General features: G+C 41.9%; 1 long non-coding RNA gene across 1 annotated transcript in view; it reads right to left on the minus strand.

The window, feature by feature from the left end:
* Positions 1–3,708: 3,708 nt before the first annotated feature.
* Positions 3,709–12,564, minus strand: part of LOC102388446 — a 59,392-nt gene continuing 50,536 nt past the window's right edge. Inside the window, exons 2-3 of the long non-coding RNA XR_323988.3 lie at positions 9,021–9,135; positions 3,709–3,972 (exon numbers count right to left, since the gene is read on the minus strand). This is a non-coding gene — a long non-coding RNA (uncharacterized LOC102388446). The remainder of the gene's footprint in view (positions 3,973–9,020; positions 9,136–12,564) is intronic.

The raw sequence follows: 12,564 nt of genomic DNA on the forward strand, positions 1-12,564 counted from the left end.
CTAAGTGCTCAGTATTTTTATTTGTGGCTGGATTTACAGAAAAGAAATACAAAAAGATTTTGTCCAGTTCACATATCAGCCCAGTCCTAAGCCACAGAATCAATTGTCTGCTGGGCCAAAAAGCAGAAATTTTAGAGGGAACCTGGAGAGAATGAACCTCTAAAAATTGTTGTACCAATTTTACTCAAAACTGCAATGTGTCGCTGAGATGAAAAAGAAAATAAATTGTTTGTTTCCCACCTCCCCTCCTCTTTTTCTTTAAGATATTACTAGATTCTGAAATGAATCCCAGCAGGAAGGCAGAAATTGTATTTTTCAAAAGATACCACATCTCTCTGCTAATTTTTTTTTTTTTTTTTTGAATCTCAGATACATAGTGCACATCCCGCTCTTGTCACCCTGATCCTGCTGCCTCACAAATCTTGTTAACCTCATCGCTGCTCACTCTCTCTCTCTCACAGCCTTTTGTGTTAAGTGATTCAATTTCCATTCAAGGGAGCAGATTGTGGGCTGCGCTGCTTAGGACAGTGGGAAACAAAACACACCAGGCAGCCTGGAGAAATGGGCTTGTTTCTTTGCCTGTAGTCTCAGGATCACTGCAAAAGCAGTAAAGACATACCCTAAATGACCCTGGGTGAGCCACATAACCTGTCTGACAAATGCCAAAAATAATCGTTGCACAGTGATGCCTCAATTAAAGTTAGATCTTAAAATAAAGAACCACTGTAAATATTTTGATTGAACTGTCTATCTTTATTTTTAAAGAATCAAACATCTTATTCTTTAGGAGCTGGGAATGCAAAGATGAACTAACTGAGATGCTGCCTTTACTTATTCCATTGCAGTAGTTTTACCAAGATGTCCTCATGGTCTTTTTTTAGCAATTCTCCAAGTAATTCCCTCCCTTTCATAATCCAAAAGGTCATTTTAATTCATAGCCCTGTTAACTGTATTACGAGATTTTTTCCCCCACAGGGAAACTCTCTTTCTTCATTATTCATTCCAAAAATGAATTAATCTTTTTATACTAAAGTTCCCCTTTGTCATTGCCTTTGCACTGACACTCAGCTACACTATTTGTCCCTTCACCCTCAGCAAAAATCTAAAGCTGCATGCATATATTTTTTTTCTTTTTAGCACTTTCCAAAAATTGTTCAAGGAAGTAGATGTCAGGGAAATCTATGTAATTAGTATTTTTTCCCAACTCTGCTGATAGATTCAGTTGAATTTCAGTTAATAAGAAATTATTTCCAACTAAAATTTCTAGGACTGAGCATAACTTTTATAATCATGCTTACTAAGGATATGATGATTAAATCTACAAATCTCATCATCCTATCTGCATGAATGAAGGCTAGAAAGTCATCGCTTTTAGACACACAACTGCATAATATCTTACCAACAAATCCATTTGTTTTTTATTAATAGGGTCAAAGCCCCAGAGACAACTGTGGATTATAAACTCTGCACATTCTGTTAGAGGATTATTTGTAGCATAAATGGAGGTTTCCCATTTTTTCAGACTTCAAAGTTTTACCTGGATTATAGAAAAGCTCTGCTTTTAATCTTTTTTTCTTAAAAGACACCTCGACTGTATTACCTTCCAGTTCAGGATTTACCCTAATTATTTTAGAATGGAAACCTTTTTCTCAAAATAATTTTGTATTGCTATAAATCACTGATGGATGTGTGTGTAAAACCACCAACACTGAGATAATCTGGCTCACCATTCAGACTCCAGGAAAAACATTATAATACCGTCCCCAGTGGACACACCTACAGTGTGTTTGTATCTACAGTAACAGCCAAGGATACTGAGGCAAGTTCTCCAGCTGAGTCCTCATCAAAAGCCTACTCAAGTCAATGGGCTCCATGAACTCCAATGGGCTTGAGGCCAGGGAAACATCTCATCTCCAAGTAGGAAAAGTTATTTTAAAATATATCACCTAATTTCAGTTTGTATGTTCCTTGGAGCAGAGACAGCTTATTTTGCAGGATATATACTACACATCAGCAGGCTTCACAACTAAGAACTGTACTTGCAATAACAATGCTGTGCACCTGTTTGCTTGATGTGCTCGTCCTACAGTTCCCATTAACATTTAACACAGATCATGTTGCATTGCTTCTTTTACCTGATGGACAAAGACACCTTTGTGTAATGTTGTACGCATATAAATATAAACATGTAAACTGAAAGTACATCTCCCATAAGTCCCCTACTATTCCATTATGACTCAGTGTTTCTGAGAACATGCCTGCTAGGCCTGTGTGAATAGGGAAGTATTTGATTCAGATTCGCCGATTTGGAGGACAATGATTTGATTAGGAGATTCAATTCGGCACATTCAATTGGGCCGAAACAGCTTTCGAAGATTCAGCACCAATTCAGAGAGACTCAGTTATTCAGATCAGCCGGGGAGAGGCAGGCACAGCCGGGCAGCTGCAGATTCTCCCGCGGCACCTCCAGCTGTGCCTGCCTCTCCCCAGGTGGGGGGAGCCATGGGAGAAGCCCCTATGGATGCCCTGCCTAGCCCCAGCCCCCTGCACTTAAAAAAATTAAAAAAATAAAAAGTTGCAGCTGTGGCGAGTCAGGGCCTCTGGGCACTTAAGGCAGAGCACCCCCGCACCGTGTGGGACAGCAGGGACTCGCACCTCCCCACCCCACCTGGCACCCACATGGGTGCAGCGCAGCTTGACAGGGCACTGTCTGGGAGCTATGGCTGCTGGGGCTGAGTGCTGCCAGGCTCCATGTGACTGCTACACCTAGTGAGTGCAGGGCTTTTTTTTTTTTTTTTTTTTTTTAAAGGCCAGAGGGCCGGGGCCAAGCACGCAAACTATATGGGGGCTGCCCCCCACCCGGTGAGAGGCAGGCACAGCTGAAGCAGCTGCAGGAGAATCTGCAACTGCCTGGCAGTGCCTGCCTCTCCCCAGCCGATCCAAATCTCCAAATATTTTTTTTAATTGATTCAGATGCTTCAAATCAATTTGAAGCTTTTCATAGGTCTCCCAGTTTGATTCAGAAATGCAGCCCCCAAATCAAGCCAAATCTCCTCTGAATAGAATCTGCTACAGAAGCTTCCCACAGCCCTAATGCTTGTCACTTAGCCCCTACGCAAGGATGGTCATTAAAAAATTACTGCAAAAGAAGGTATCAGTTCTGTGCAAGTAAATATTCATGGCAAAACTTCTGAGGCATTCCCTCAAGTAGCATAACTAGGGGGAGAAAACTGGGCCAACAGCTCTGGGAACCAACTTAGAAGGAAGGGATGAAAAATAATAGTTACTTCCTCAACCATCACAATTACAGCAGAGGCACAGTGGCAGCCGGAAGATGCTGCTCCCTCCATTCATCACAACTACCCCAGGAGGTTAGCCGACTTCTTATGCCTCCAATTTCCTCAGCTCCAGGTCAGAGGATTCCTGAACTCCTCTATGCAATTGATGGGATCAGGTGGAGTCAAATTTAACAACTGACTCTTGGAAAAGGAATGACAAAATGTAGAATGAGGCTTTTTGTGATAACTTTCTCAGAAATTAGAACAAGTGCTTGCAGAGTTCAGGAGGCCCTATGACCTTCTGTGCCTCAGCATGAGTCTTATAATTATAGCTATGTTACTTAGAGTGGGATTCCTTAATGAATTAACATTGCAGTATTTTGAGTAGCCTGTACTCCCACAGCAGAAACGGAGTTGGACGTACCTGTATCCTGCAAATGACTTTCTATACCTCACAGCATCAGTCCTTTTATCTCTGTAGTGGAAAATCTGAAGAGCTATTAACTGTATTACCAGTATTTGTCTTCAGTTTAGATAGAAGTTGAAGCTTGCCCGGGAGAGAAACCAGGGAAAATTGAAGGCGAAAAACGGACTGAAGTGCCAAAGCAGATAAATGTATTTTCAAAACAGAGTCCATCACAGGAGTCAGCAGGTTCAGCTGAGGTGGAAGGTCTGAAAGCACGTGTTGAAGTACCTGCAGACGTACAATAAGGCATCACCAAGACCTCCCAATACTGAGGGATTCATTTGCAAATTACATTGTTCTTCTCAGGTTAATAGCTTTGACCAGGTTTAGAAACCGTCTTCTCCAGCTGCTGGTCTCATAATAAGGAATGTTTCTGTGGATGGAAGTGCTGCTCTGGAAAGCACATCTAACTGCAGCTTTGTAAATAAATCGATCTTGTTCCCCCATGTTTTGAAAAAAACTTTTGTTTCATGTTAATCTAACTTGTCCCTGCTATTTTAAATTGCAATTTCATTCTGCAAATGAAATGGTCCATTTGACCCAAAATGAAGCATTATGTTTAGTTTTAGGGCATGTTTCCCCTCTTTTTAAAAATAAAAAATAGATTCAATTTCAAAATGAACTGCTATTCTGAAATGAAAGGACAGAGCATACTTCTTCAAAATGTTTAAAAGAAACCATTCAGCCCTCTCAATTGTTCCCCCTCAATTCTTTCCTCTTCCATAATTTGCCATATTTAAGTCAGACTAGGGAGTTCCCCCGAGCTGTATTTTTCAAAAAACAAATTAGTCTGGAAAACATCACCTTGTTTTTCGCTCAACTTCATGTCAACTACAGAGGTCTCCAGTTACCTAATGGCAACACTATGTGAACATGCAGGGCACTGCATTTTGCAATGCAAATTTGGGGTATACCTGGGGAGTGTAGGGTGGGAACATTCAATGATTTTTGTAAGCCTTTGTAGCAAAACCCCCAGTTTCTTTTTTTTTTTTTTTTTAATTTTGAAATGCATTCCCTCCCTTCCCCAACTATTTCTGACTTTTTCTCTCCCTCTCTATTCCCTATAGATAAGTATGAGTAAGCTAAGACATAGGATAAGCTGTAGCATTTTTGTAGCAAGTATTTTTTTCTTCTCTCTCTCCTCCTTTGATCCATTGTTTTATATTGTATAATTATTATGTTTATATTGATTTTTACAGTGTGATTACTGTTTTACTGATTTTTACTGTTTTGTTTAATTGAGACTATATGATTTAGACCTACATGTGTAAGTTAGCATAAGTAATGTCAAGTTATGTCAAGTTTCCATTTTGAATGTCAAGCCTCCACCTTGTGTCCTCTGCCCCAGTGTAACCAGTCTCATGTAAATTGGTTCCTGAATGAATGGGGATGAATGAGGGTGCTTGAGATACAATGGTAGCAGGCTTCTACTGAATAATCACCTCAACAACTGGACCATCAGCTCAATGACTGGACCTTTGCCTTCCATTGACTCACCCAGGAACCATGGACCCAGCATTTGAAAGATAAAGACCCTACAGAAATCAGCCAACCCACTATTGCAACAAAGTTATCTGGAACTTCACATCCTTGCCTGGAGTGCATATGCTCAGTACACAAGGACTGACCCTTGCCTGGGCATGCCTCCTGTCACTAGGGTCACACAAGGTCTGCCCCTATAAAAAGGGGTAGTGAAGACAGACCCAGTGGGACACCCTCTCCATCTGGACCAGCACCATGCCACATCACCTATCCACCCAGAGGCCCTGCTGGCGACCCCCCTCTGGACAACATCTACTAGACAAGGACCCTTTCCTGCCTGGATAGGTAGATATCACCCCCCACCAGAACAGGTAGCTATCACCCACCTTCCTTCCCCCAGCAATGGACCTGGACTCTGTCCCTACACACCTTGACTTCAATCCCTCCACCAAGCCTTTTCTCTCCTGCTACCATTGTGTGAGTACGTATGTGAGTGCTTGTGTGTGTGTAGGAACCAATAGTTTTATGGGGCTGTGCAGTGTGTCAACAGGTTTATTAAATGGACATTTTGAAACCCCTAAGTTGGGTTTTTGTCTTATTGACCTCCCAAACCTCCTCCTTGATTTCCTGGCTATCTCCCAGCTTTCTGCCTCTCCATCTCCTGGCTGCCTCCTTCTTGCCACTGGGCTTTTCCTATTGCTTCCACCCTGGCACCAGGTCACCCTGAGTAACCCCGGGGCACACTAACCCTATGTAACGCCAAGCCCCAGTGACCCCAAGTAACCCCAGGGCACTTGATCTTAAGTAACCCCAGCTTCCTCTCTAGTCTGCCCATTCTAATCCCGACCCTGGTAACTTCCACTCTCTTATTTTCCCCTCTCTCATCTTAACCCCCATCCATCTCCCTTCTTCCAGAAATCTTTGACCCTTGATAGTCATCGAGCATCCTAAATATCCCAAGTACACCAAGCAGACACATACACACCATACCACCCAAGTTAAGAACTCACCTGTGTGTATGTGTAGGTGGGTGGTGTGTGTGAACTGGAAAATACATGTTATATATATCTATCATTGTGTGCATGATATATGAATTAGTGATATGTGTATGTGTATTGAGTGTATGGATACTAACAACTGATTTTTGTCTAATTTTCAGTGTGTACATTGTGTATGTGCTTGAAATGGTGATGTGTGTGCATGGGCTTGGACTGGTAATCTTGGATGTGTATGTGCCTGAGTTGGTAGTGTGTGTGTGCACCTAATTGATTTTTGTGTGCGCGTATGTGCAATTGTGTCACACCCTCCCATCTAACAGCGCAATTTTGAGATCCTGAGAGTTGGCTTGGCCCTACAGGACAACACCTTCACCAATTCACAGGTGTTCTGTTAAATTGCAAACCTCACACAGTAAGCATTGTCAAATAATCAAATTTAAAATGCAACCCAAATATGTTCTTTCAATTGTAATACATATATGCACTCATTCTCTGCATATGAAGAAGGAAATAACCCTCCAATTAGTTGCTTTATGTATTCTTGGGCTATGTCTAAACCACGTATTTGCCACACACAGAAGCAGCACACTTGAATAGCCTGTGCTGTTCTATGTGGACCATTCTCTTGGCTGAAAGCAGCGTGGCTGAATGCACATGGCACTGGAGACACGCTAATAAGCAGTATTAAGGAACAGGGTCTGTGAGCCCACCCTTGGTGCTACATGAACAGGGCTACGCTGCTTCTGGTGAGGTTGGCGGCATACATGGAGCACCATGGTATGCTGTGAGCAATGCTGTCAGCTACAACATGGCGTTACCACATCAGCCAAGCTAAATCATGCTGTTATTTATTGTTCTGTATAAAGAAACTTAAGGCATAGGAGGATGAACAAGCCATCATGGAGGTGAAGGAGGGCAGGGCTTTACAGCATGTCAGCTGCTCCACAGTCACTGCCTGTGGACATGCTCTTGCCCCACAATAACCCATGGCAGCTAAGCTCTAATTGTGGCAAGAAAAGACCATCATTCAAGTAATATTTGTACTAGAAAAGAGTGAGTTTTAGCATGCCAAACCAGCAGTCAGCATTTTTTTCAGACTGTGGGCCAGAACAACCCAGTTTGAATAAGAGACAAGTGGGTACGAGGACCCAGCCACCACTGCTTCCCTCTGTGGTGGCATAGGGAAAGTGCCCATTGCTGCCATTTTCCCCCATAGTAGCACTGGAAAAGTGACCACTGCCAAAGCTACCTGGTGCCAAATGCCACCAAATCTCTATGTCCACAGGCTGGATCAAAATGGCCCTGCAAGCTGGATCTGGTCATGGGCTGACAGCATCTGTGTTTGAGAGGTCTAAACAGGCTCACCAGTTCACATTTCCTGAGCAATAATCCTCTTTCTTATGTGGCCTTCACTATTTTTCTTCAGTTTCTCAAGTTGTTCAATAACAAGGATCTTTGCTTGTTGCACCTGCCCCACAGGGCTCTTGCAAATATTAAGCAATATCTGGGAATCATTTTGAAGATCAGAAGACCTATATGAATACTAACAGCTATTATTAAAAGCACACCCTTTTAAAGTACAGCACTTTAAAATGAAGGCAAGCTGATGGCATTTTTATTTTCCCAAAATCTATCTTGTGGACCACATATGTCCCTGCTGTGCAATAGAAACATCTGGAGATCAATGCAGTTATGAGGGGGTGAGCTTGGCTCAGTGTATAAATTGCTGGATACATACTTTGAAACAATGTCAAAATCCTGTTTCTAAGTGTTATCTTGCCCCTGCGGGCACCGGCCCAAGCCTTAAATTCGCTGGGCTTGTGCTTTATGATCACCACCATTTGCTTGACTTTAAGAATTCATGCATCCCCTTCCTGTTAGTACTGCATAATTCAGGCAGGTTTCCTAGCTAACATCCTCATAAAGCCTGAAGATATGGTGCATGGTATCTTAGTAAAGTCCATACATGTTAATGCCAGATAACTTGCTGTAGAAGTGGAGCTGCTTGATAGTAACACATCAGGAAACTTATCATCTTAAAAATACGAGTTGCTGCATTATCAACCAACTATGAATGCAACCCCTCAGTTATATATTTAAAGGGCCCAATTCTGCATTTCTCATTTGCATTAAATAGCTTGTTATCAACAGTGGGGCTAACAGCATGAATAAAGTGCTATTCAGATTGTGTCAAGTTTGTGGAACCATGATACATTAAATGAGTTTATTGCATATTGGGGGTTGGGGGGGGAGCTCAATATGCTATAAAATATTCCATCCATGTCATTTCTAAGGGCCTTGTCACAAGGAACTCTTAGGATGTTTTTTATGCAGACTGTAGTAAGGATTAGCATGGTGTATTAACAGTTAGTCACATGATAATGTTTACTACAATCTCTAATGCAATCTCCAGCTTGCTGATTGTTGGACCCAGCCCTGGCACCACAGTGGATACTTTAACCAGCTCCTATGAAGTCTCAGGGCTTAGACCAACAACCCTTAAACAGGTTTCAGTATAACGCAAACACGTTTTTTAGGAGCTGCAAGTGATTGTGAGACCAAGCCCCAGGACCACAAGTTGCTCATATCATCTCCATGGAGCAGTAGCATGATAGCAGAACACACATTATTTAAATCACAGAAGACTACCCAACTTTGGGCCCCTCTTGTGACATCAGGAAGACTAAAGTGCTCCATCAGCATCAGCCACTCCAGGCCATGAATGTGACCCCCCACCCCCCTCTTCAAATTAACATTGAGGAAAAGACCCTGGAGGTAGTCGAGCACTTCCCTTACCTTAGCAATCACCCCTCTCAGAAAGCAAACATTAATGAGGAGACCCACACAGGAACCGGTGCACAAACACCTTCTTCAAGAAATTGTTCTGGTATGTTTTTATTGATTGTAGTCTCTGCAAAGACACCAAGATCCAGGTCTACAGCTCAGTCATCATCCCCACTCTCCTCTACAGATGTGAGACATGGGTGACCTACTGTCATCATCTCAAGAACCTGAAGAGGTATCACTAACAATGCCTCTGGAAAATCCTTGGCATCCTCGGATGATCACCGCACAAATGCCAGCATCCTTGCTGAAGCCAATGTTACTAGCACTGAGTTGGTGATCCTCAAGCACCAACTTTGTTGGACTGGACATTGCATGTGGATCAACTCTCAAAACAGAAGAGAAAGCAAAAAGAGGAAAAGAAAAGGAGTCCCAGCCTACAGTGTACTCTCCCTTGTGGAAAGACCCATGACTTCTGTGGACAGGTCTGTAACTCAAGGACTGGACTCTTAAGTCACTTCAAGACCCATCATTGAGCCATGATAGAGATCATCCTCAAATTTAGGGATTGCCAATGATGATTTAATACAATATATATGTAGGTACTCCTCCTATGAACAGTCCTAACTTTTCTATTATATAAATTGCCCTTATCAAGTGTATTTTAGTGCCTGAACATGCAGACATGTTTTAAATGTAGTTAATATGTCCTAAGTGTAACACGTGACAAAGGTCCAATTCACCTACTAACTATAACTAAGTATCAAAAGTAATGGATGCTAGCTCAGTAGCTATATTCCACAACTGTAGATGAAATTGGAGAAATCAGTGTGCTGCAGACAATGAAATACATTCTAGTAAAAAACCCTTCAATTTGGAAGTAATCAAAAACAGTAACCATCTAAGAGAATGGAGATTTCTGAATCTTTGAATAGCAGTAAAAGTCTACCCTCTCGGCCTAATTGAACAATAGATTTCACTTTCAATATGTACTAGGAAATAAATCTCCCGTTGCGTGCTATAATGCCATGCAAGGTAGTCTAGGCTTATCTGAAACAGCTGGCAGTACTCTGTTATCACATGAACATATGTGGTAGCTCTGAGGGCAAATTATGCTTCCAATTTATATCCACATTCACAACAGCCTTGTAGCAAATCATGCCCTGGGTTTCCAACTCAGCCCCAGTTCTGCTGCAATGGAAATCAAAGGAAGCGGGGTTGGACCCTTATGTTTTTTTCCAAATACACTGGACACGTGCAAAAAAGTCACATTTGACACATGATTTCTAAGCCAAACTTACCCAAGGTGCAACACTAGGGCTCCAACTAGCCCTCTCCTTCCTCTAAGATATACAATGGGAAGATTATTAGTGAATATTTCAATGTGGTTACCAGAAAAGTAATTTTTTCCTCCATTATGTTAAGAAATTAAAAGAAATGTACCCTTCAAAAAGAGGTTCTTAAAAACAGTCCTTACACTAAATGAATCCTTTGGCTAGAAAAAGATTTATAGAGAAGCAATTTCCAATATGTATTCTCCTGATAAACAGATAAATCATTGCTACAGATTTTGAGCGCAATAAAATATTATTCATTAAACCACAGGAAAAAATAAATACTTTTTATTAATGTCTGGTATTAATCAGGAATAATCCCAGTATCCTTCAGACTGTTTTAAGAGGAGAAAAATCCCTTTAAGTTTATAACAATGAATATATTATTGTGTGTGTGTGCACACGTGTCTGTGTGTAATAATCTATGTAATGTATTGTTATTATACAATATCTTGTTATTCTTATATTACTATTATACAATTGTTATACAAATGTTATTATACAATAAGAATGTATATATTCATCAGGAATAATCCTAGCATCCTTCAAATTGTTTTAAGAAAAAAAATCCCTTTAAGTTTATAATAGTGTATATATTCCCTTCCCTCTGGATCCTTTACTGAGCTAGTGTCTTCAGATGATATCAGAGGGCAACAGTCTGCCAGGTGAGCTATAAAAGTGAGGTCCTGACCTTCTGGGATAATTGAGTGTCCGCTTTCTAGCTTTGTCCTGGCCAAATTCCACCTCCAGTAATGACATTCTACAGAAGTAAATGGTCTGAGCACTTCCAATTGGATACAGTTTCAGTTCAGGATGCAGTTTCAATTGGATACAGCATTCTTCACTTTGCTAAACTGCTGTGCAGCATTGACATGGGCTTTGTCAAACAGCACAGTATTCTGCCACGGTAGTGACTGAATTTCAAATCATCATACATCGATCCCTATATATCGTTCGCATATCAGTTTATACAGCAGCATTTTTTGCCTGTTACTTAAAGTGGAATCAGTTTGCACTGTGGGTGGAATTTCAGGGTTGGGGTGTTCACTCACCTTTCATAAAAACCTGGGACACTGGATTATAAAAGCCACATAGAAATAACATTAAGATTACAAAATCAAGTACTGAAAAGTTAGCAAATGCCAGAATAAGATTTTACAACTTTAACTAGGCTACCTTGCAGGCATGCATTATGATGCAGTTAGTAATTTTATGATTACCTGCTGTTCTCTTTTACACAGGTCTTCAGAAGAGTTGAAACCTTTAAGTCCATCACACGGACCTCTGCCCATTCAGCTGAGTAAATAGTAGCTGTAAGTGCTTATTACAGTCTACATGGACCATCCAGCAGACAGGAATATGATGCAATCTACCAGCCTTGTATGCCACTACTGGCTACAGAGTAGGGGCATGTTGAGACATGGAAGTTATGGATTCAATCCCAGGCTCTGGGTAAGCAACATATGACCCCTGGGCTGGATCCAGCCTGCAGAGTAAGGAGGCTAGGGCATGCATCAGCAACAAGGTCACTTTGGTGACAGCATATAAAGAGTTGGGTCATGAGGAGTTCTGCCTACATCATGGCTGGGGAGCAGGAAGAAGCAACAGCAACGGAAGCCAGGTTGGATCTGAGGGAGGCTGGTGTTCCAAACCTAGTTATTCTGGTCCATGGCTCCAAACGGTTGCCAGCTGCTGCCCTATGCCATCAGCACATTGGGCGCATCTACGCAAGATACTTTACTGCTCATTAGACTGCTCCTCAGAAGCCCCAGAGCAGGCACAGCTGGTGACAAAACTGGACTGGGCTCTACCATTATACTAGGTACTTCAGAGGAACAGGGGCCAGACAACCCAGCTGGGGACAGGATCAGCCACTCAGAGGCACAAGGGCAGTTCCCAGCAGAGCTGGGCAAAATTACGATGGGCATTCCGTTTCAAAGCTGTTTCGACTCATTTCGAGCTCAAAACAGCGAAACTGAAATGAAACAAAAGGCTTTGAACGAATGAAAGGAGGGCACTTGAAACATTTCAAAAGTTTTAAAATGTTTCAAGTTTCAAAACTGCCTTGTTGGCAGCTAAACAGAAACTAAGGAGAGGGAAGAAGAGGGGGAAGGACTGCTCTGATATTGACATATAGCTCCAGGTTCAGCTCCCCAGCTCTCTGATCATTTCCCCAGCTCTTCCTGGGGGGTGTGAGTCCCCAATCTGCCTGAAGGGTTTCA

The sequence above is a fragment of the Alligator sinensis genome, unplaced genomic scaffold (assembly GCF_000455745.1).
Source record: "Alligator sinensis unplaced genomic scaffold, ASM45574v1 scaffold649_1, whole genome shotgun sequence".
Lineage (NCBI taxonomy): Eukaryota > Metazoa > Chordata > Crocodylia > Alligatoridae > Alligator > Alligator sinensis.